Source organism: Ctenocephalides felis, unplaced genomic scaffold (genome assembly GCF_003426905.1).
Source record: "Ctenocephalides felis isolate EL2017-DRISC unplaced genomic scaffold, ASM342690v1 CF-g0.4_SCAFFOLD_01886, whole genome shotgun sequence".
Taxonomy (NCBI): Eukaryota; Metazoa; Arthropoda; class Insecta; order Siphonaptera; family Pulicidae; genus Ctenocephalides; species Ctenocephalides felis.
The window spans coordinates 33,605,325-33,614,079 of NW_020538040.1; positions in this window are offsets into that span (position 1 = coordinate 33,605,325).

The following is an 8,755-nucleotide window of genomic DNA, read 5'->3' on the forward strand; positions in this document are numbered from 1 at the left end:
ACTTATGATTTTTTCAGTTATACGGGGAAAGGCACTTGGAAACATATTATATATTTTCAAGTTGAAACCGATGTCATTGCAGCTTGACATCAAGCTGTCAGAGGCGAGTATCGTACCTGAAACCTCTGATCCGATTCGAAGTCCATAGCTTTAACCACTAGGACACCGAGAAGACACATTTGTGAGTAAACAAAACTTTAGTAAAAGAATATAAACATTAATTTTATAGACTTAACATACACATTTAAATACTTTAGTGCAATGATAATGACTACATGATAGAGTAAAGTTGCGCAAGTCGTACCACCACCTTAGCAGTACTACGGTTATATTTTGTCTGATAATTATAAAATACATCATCAGCTGTAAGTCTTTCATGTAAATAATATGATTCTGAATTATTTTCCTATTTTATATCACTTATTTTATAACCATTTTTGGTATTAAAATATCATTTTTGATCTTACATTTTTGAAATGTAATGTTTAAATTCCAAAGACCATGCAGCTTAAATCGTACCTTTGCAAAATTCCTTAGTCGTACCGGTTTAATAGAGATTTTTTATGAATATGAAAAAATCATGGATAAATACAATATTCTAAAGAATTTGCTCAAATTGAAAAACACTGATGATGATCGTAGCCAATAAAGGCTGTATCTCCATGAACAGTTTCATCTTCTTTCTTGACACACAGAGACCTAATAATTTTTATAAGTACGTTCGTTACTTTTTGAGATTATTATTATATTTTATAGGTTATTTGAATAATGTTTTTTTTTGGATTTGGTAACTGAAACAAAAGTTGATCTCAGACTGAATTCTATATAGTTTTTAATAGTAGATATGACTTTGGTTATAAGTGAACCTAAGGCGATCAAGCGTTTTAATCGTATGCACATTTTTGAAAAGACAAAAATACCTATTTTAATAAAAAAAATAATTTCAGTAACTGTTGATTATGAGGCAACCGAAAAAAGATTCATATATATATATATATATATATATATATATATATATATATATATATATAATATATATATATTAGCAAACCCGACGAACTCCGTTTCGCCACCAGATGGTTTCGTGAGAAAGATGAAGAAATTTCTTGTTTGTTTTATATTTGAAAAGGAAAAATTTGATTTTATTGCACAACAGTAATGAATTTATTTCGATTACAAAAATTAAGTGTTTTTAGTTGAACTTCTCTAATTGTAAGTAAATGAAAGTGAATCCGCAAATTATCCGTTTCATGGAAGTGATCTTTGGTAAACCACATTTTTTGTTTTTTGGTCTGACGTTAACACAAACTAAGCGGATGGTTTTCCAACTCCTGAACAGGCAACGTATAACTGCCGATGTGAAAAACAATGATTTTCTAAATAATCTATTTGAAATTTATCCCGCAAACACTAAGCGATTGGCCTTGCGACTTGTTATTGCGAACGCGAAATAATTGCGAAATTGCAATCGTTTGAAGTCAAACGGAAGACCAGTCAGAATCATTGGTATGTCACCAAATCGCCAGCAATTTTTGATTGAATGGTGAAATTCAGTGCGTGTACATCATTATTCTTTGCGACAAGAATTGCTCGTTGACTTAACCAAGCATAATTCTGATAATTCTCACTAATGTCATTACTCGAATTTTTAATTACGGTACGTGAGGTTCCAGCAGCTTGCATTAAGCACGATGCCATGCACAACTAATTTTCTTAGCTATAAACCTTGCGGAGCCCGAGACCTTTCCAACGAATGCAAAATTGTCGGTTCGTGCGTTCTGGAGTTATTTCGTCAGGAAGGAAAACCCGACTTATTTTTATATATAGAAGAAGATATATATTTAATTACAATCTGTCACAATTAGGACATTCAGTAATTGTTCTGACTGTTTTATTATATGGATCTTGAATGGATGGCAACCCAGTAGTTGTCCAGTCCAGTTATGACTAATTATCTATACTCGAAGTATTTGCTGACATTTTTATTATATATGCAACTATACCCACTAATAAATAAATCTACAATTACGTTACAAATGCATTTGAATTAGCAGATTAGTTTTCGTTTGTCGTAATACGAAGTTTGTTTACATTATTATCAAACACACATAACATATCATATGAAATATATCCAGGGCCGGATTTAGAAATTTGGCGCCCTGGAGCACTGACAAAAATGCCGCCCCTTCCCTAAATTTTTACTTAAATCAGTTTATATATATCATTTTTCTAGAATTAAAATAACTATTTGATTGCAGAACATTTATTACGCATTACATAGTGTAAATAGTGGTGCTTGGCATCGTGCCTCAAGATAAATTGCTGAAACCGTACCAAAAATTAATATTTAAAAAAAAAATTAAAGCGATCGGCCTGCCTTAGCAGACAAAATAAAGAAGCGCGTAAGCGCCGCCTCGCAGAATAACAGATAAATAATTTTACAGAACCCATAGAAATGTAAACAAAATTTATATTATTAAAATATCTGATAATTTGATGTGCATATGGCTAATGATCATTTTTGACCGCCAAATGTTTCTCTTTCAAATTTTTTTATTGGATCACCGAAACCGCTAGACCTGCCTTCCACAAATTTAATCAGTTCTCCATTTTGTCTCCATATATGTAAATTTCTTTTAATGATATTGGACGTTTCATTTCTCAAGAAATGAATTATTGGACCCGTCTTGGCCAATAACTAATCAGCACGTCTCGCTATCAATAGAAATCATATTATTCAAATAAAATTTAATTTTAATAAGTTTAATAAATGAAACTTAATAATTTTCAAAAAATTTCGAAATATAAAAAAAAAGTTTTTTTAAAGTCAATGTTTATCATTTTCAAAAAAATTTAAAGCTTTTTATAAAATGTAAATTGTCGTAAGGCACAATGCCATGCGTCACTAATTTAATTTTTTTCTGCGTCATGAGCTTGGAAGTGCACAAATTTGTCATATTAAGATGGCTCGAGATCTGAAGAACATATTTTTCTTAAACTTTCAACTCACTTACGAATCTTTATATTAGCCAAATTGCTAAATTTTGCTAATAAATTTGTATAATTTTTTGTTAATTATATTTCTTGAAATTAAAAATGTTATTAAAAAAATGAGTTAATTATATGGTAAAGAATTTTCTTCTCACTATCTAAATTTTGCCGCCCCCAAAAATTTGCCGCCCTGGGCAGTGGCCCCGACTGCCCCTACTGTAAATCCAGCACTGAATATATCTAAAAATATAATTCTATTCGCTGTATTGTAATTCAATACAATACGTAATAAAGTGATAAAGTAATGTAATTCGCCCTGTCATGTAACACCAGCCGAAGTAACCACGATTTTATCTCAAGCACCTAGATGGGCGATATATTCGCATTAATAAGGGGAGTGCCCGCTCAGCCCGCGGACGGCGACACGCACCTGAACCTATATAAGTGCTACAGGTGCCATGTGGGATGAACAGTACATGAATTAACGCAGAAGACGAAATTATATCTGGTCCACTTGTTCGTTTACTAACTGATTTTAAGAAGAACTGAACATGAAGGTGCGTTGATACTTACGGCTACTAATAGTGTAAATGTATACATATTATTTATTTTTTTTAATTTCTTTAATATTGGATTTAATATTATAAAAATATTTTTTTTTATTTGAGTGTTACCAACTTTAGGACTGTTAATTACTGATAAATTGTGCATTTTAAAACTTGAAATATTTATTTACAGTATTATTAAACAAAATTTAAATGAAAAGTTAAATTATAATTATATAAAATTAATAATATTAAATTATATGTGATTGTTTGTAATTTTTTGTTGTAACCAACTTGTATACATTTTTTTAATAATTTTATTAACTTATTATATAAATTTTTAAATTAAATAAAGTAAAGAGTATATATTATAAAAAATTATAATATTTATAAATTATCGTTTAAATCATTTAAAATTAATACATTGAAATTATATGTCTAATACAATTTAAGTTAAATTTAAAATGATACATTAAAAATGTGTCTAATATAATTAAAATAAATACATAAATAATAATAATAAATAGTGGGTAAATATATAATAATAATAATATAATATATAATATAATAAATTATTAACAAATAATGAATGTTAATATACATTTATAACTTGATTCAATAAAATTTAATACGAAAACGACGACTTAACGTTAGGCTTAATTTAAAATTATTTATATAATAATCAGTACAAAACTGAAATTACCTACAAGTTTTTAAATTATAATATTTATGAATTATTATTAACGTTTTGTAGGGTAAGTTATTGTAATCGTCCTAAAATCGAAATTGTGAACATTTTGGCATACCTTAAAAAAATGTGTGTGTGTGTATGTGTGGATACAATTTTTTGTCGACGACTTACGGATCAACCGATTTGTATAATTCAAAAAGCATTCGATTCTTACTGATGTAGAAATGTGCTGATTAGTTTTTGGCAAAGGCAGGTCCAGCCGTTTCGGAGATACGGAACTAAATGTGCAAAAAATGGCAGTTTCTAAGAGAACAATGCATTAAATGATTCAAGAAATAGTCTGCTTGTATTGACAAAACGATTGTTTTTGGGGAAAGCATTTTTTTCTTTTTTTATGATTATCGAAAATAATTCAATTTTATTTTTAATTTTAGCTAAAATTCTAAAGCTCACTTATATACTTATATCATCGTTCAATTTATAAGCTCTTATATTTTGTCTATGAAATACTAATAATGAAAGTTAAAGTATTTATAATATTATATTTGAAAACATTTAATATTCTTCGAATATTTTATTTCGGTACGGGATGTACAAGCATTTTGCCTTAAGGCACGATGCCATACACCGTTATCTATTATAATAAGAGTTTTTTTTACATTTAACTAATTTTTAAATTTGCATAAAACCATACGACAAATTAACTGTTTACACTTTTACAGATGACCATACGACAAATTAACTCTTTACACTTTTACAGATTACAATAATTTTGCTTTGTACTTTTTTTGAAATAAATATATGTAATTTTTAAATTCAGTCAAAAAATATGAAAAATTAAAAACAATTCGATTAATTTTGAATACTTTTGGTAAAAAATATAATAAATAAAAAAAGTGAATTATTTTTTTGTTTTTCGCTTCTTTATAAGATTTTAAAGAAAAATAAATGGAAAGTGTGGGTGGCATTAGAGCCCTTGAATAGCATCGTATTATTCGTTTCAAGGTCTAACTACTAATAATTTTTTATCAGATCAACACAATAAGTTTAATTATAAGAAAACAATCAGGTTGACTAAAAACGGTATAAGTGCTCGTACGCGTGCTCGAGTATTTTGGTAAGATGTGAATAAACCAATTGCTCTATTTGAATGAAATATAAACTTATATTCTAAAGTGAAGATTCTTCTCATTTTTATTTTTTATCTAATATAAAGTGAATTCGAAAATAAAGTCTAATAAATCGTAGCTACTTGATATCTCGAACTTGATATTCAAACATTTGTTTGCTATTTTACTGATTAATTACTTGGGTAATTAATCAGTGTAGTAGTAGCGTCTAATACTGCTTTAAATATCATCTATCAGAGATATTAAGGAACAGCTCTGGTTTGCATACAAATTTTGATATGTATTTGCACATTGGGCTTTGGGTTAATAATTAATTTTATTATCGCATCTAACTCGCATATTTTGTGATTTAGGTTATTTTAGCCGCACTATTAGCACTTTGTTGTGGTATATCTGGAACTGTTTCAAGCATAGTGGTGCAAAGTCTGGGAACGAATTATATAAGGACTCCTCAATATGATGTCGCTCAAGTCCGAAATCTTAGATCAGGTCGAGCATTTGCATACAGCACCGTTCAGCATCATGCTTACCAGGCAGTTCCTACTGTAGTCAGACCGGTAAGTTATTTTGTCAAATATAATTTCATCATGTAATAATTTATTATTATTTGAAAAAAAAAGTTTAATCCATGTGTCTTTTGGGATCGTTCAAGTATTACGTGAGCAGATTTATTACAATTATTTACCCCCCCCCACCCCCCCTTGCTTACGTAAACATTTTGCAATTAATGTAAAAAAGTAAAAATGCTACCTATGACGTAATCATCATCCAGACTCCCCTGCCCCCCATGTCAACCCAAAATAAGCAAATCAACAACCCTCCGCCCCCCTATAGTGCTTACGTAATACTTGAACGGCCCCTTTGGAATAAATCATTATCGTAGTTCTAATTAGAATCGTGCATATATTATCCAAACTTTACTTACATTGAGCATTTGAAAGAACATATAGCATATGAATCAAACGCTACGCTGGAGGGTTTCAAATATTTTTTTTTATCTATAAACCTTGATATTTTCAGGTTGTCTCAATATACCCGCCTATAATTCCGTATAGTTCATTTTATCCTTTAGGCTACTCCTCTTTTCTTCCTTATTATCCTTCATATGTTGGAGGCCTCGGAGGTTTCGGAGGCGGTTTTTACCCCGGATTTGGGGCAGGAGGATTTTACCCAGGATCAAGTTACCAAAGTTCCCAATTTTCTTCGAATACAAATGACAACGTAAATGTTAATGTCGATAATTCAGCATCGGCAGTCAATAGTGATACTTCTGGAGCAGGTGTGAATGGTGGAGCACCGTTTTCTGAAAATAGCGGAGGTTCAACATTTTCTGATACTAGTGGAAGTGAAAGTTCTTTTTCTGAAAACAGTGAAGGCACACCATTTTCTGAAAATTCACAAGGTTTCGATGAGCAACAATCTCAAGATGAAGTATCTGGACCAAGCGGATTTGATGATTCGGATTCAGTCGCTGTTGATTCTGAGCGAAAGAAATAAATATTGATAATAGAATAATAGAAGAACTCATTGTTTTAAGATCATTTTCATATAAATCTCTATATCAAGCAATTCATTGATACTATTGTTTGAATATTCCATATAGTATTGTATTGAAATAATTTTGTATTTTTATACGATTTTTTATCAATAAATTTGCTCTCGATTATTCTATTTAGTTGTAATTATATTTGTAGCGTCTATATGATTGGCAATCAAGGAACAACATTTCATGTGTCTGTGTATGTATAACTATGAGAGATGGAAATATATCTTACTTGTAAATTGCGTGATTCAAGTAAGTTATATTAAAGTTCAAAAAGTTAAATTTAAATGTATTCGTATTTTACAAAAATCTTGTTAAATTTGAAACGCAAATTTACCTGTAAAAACAATATATAATTTCAAATATAAATATGAAAATGAATCATACAAACATCGCACATATATAATGTTTGCAAAAAATGTAAACACCTGGTGAATAACAAATACGTAGACAATATGTAGAATATTTGACTATTAAATGAGAAATATACACGTAAAATACCCAATAATTAGGGATAATATAATGGCTATAAAAAACTATGCACTCACCAAAATTTGTTAAGTTAAAATGGAATTAATGTTTTTTTTATTTAAACTTTTTCTTTATTTATATTTCTGGAATGATTGTTAAAATAAAGATTATGTCGTACATTCTGAAAAATCAAAATTGTGCTAATTTGTCGTGATAATTAAACAGTTACTTGTCACAATTTGTTTTCAACATTGTGTATATAATATATAATAAGATTTATCTACATATATAAGGAAGCAGATACTTAATCAAAACATTAAACGAAACTAACTCATTTTTCTAATTACAATATTTGTTATAGTTGTTAAATAATTTAACATCTAGTAACAATGATGAGCAATAACATAAATTTAAATAAAAAAAGTACAAATTAAAAGATAGTATTTGATGAGTACCTTTTACGTCTCTGGTTTTCCTCTTGTAAAATAGAGCTCAAAGACAAAATATGGCTTTGGTTATTTTTTGTGTTTCATAGGATTATTTTGAATATAAAAACTATGATATTAATAATTATATATTGATATTACTTAATTAATAACAATATTACGATAAAAATAATTACAATTAAATGAATTATATTTGTTAAGGTTTTAAAGCTCTTTTTATATAAAAACGAGATATATAAATTGAACTGTAATCAACCTTTATGAAAATATTATAATTAAAATGAACAAATTTAATAAACGTTTTATTTAGTTTTGAGCGGTTTACTGTATTTATATAATTGTAGTGTATTATTATAATATATCCATTACAACACTAGCCCATTACAACTTTTATATAATATTCGACAGTAATTTAACGCCTATAGATAATGCAACTCGATATGTTTTTATGTAAACCGATTGAAGGCAACTTTATACAACATAATAATTATGTTAATATATTATAATATGTTTTATTGTTAGATTTTGCATAATATATTTTATACTCATAATTCGATCAACTCTTATATTCATTGGAAAATATCAATGAAGTGATCAGAAAAATCATTATGTATCTGCAAAGGCACCATGATTGGTAAATTTAAAGTTTTGAAGACTTGTGGTATGAAGCGGTAGAGGCCAGTAATAATTCTAGCAAGACAAATACGATTTTAAATATGCAATCAAAGAATAATAATCATTTAATAAATTTAATCAATTTATTCAATTTCAATAAAAATACATATTTTATTTAAATTTATAAATACATTTTTTGTTAACAATCAATTATATCAATAAATATTATCCAAAAGATCTATGAAAATCGAAAATATCTTAGAAAACAATAAATAAATGACTTTAAATAAATTCTTAATTCACAAAATCTCTACCGCTGATAA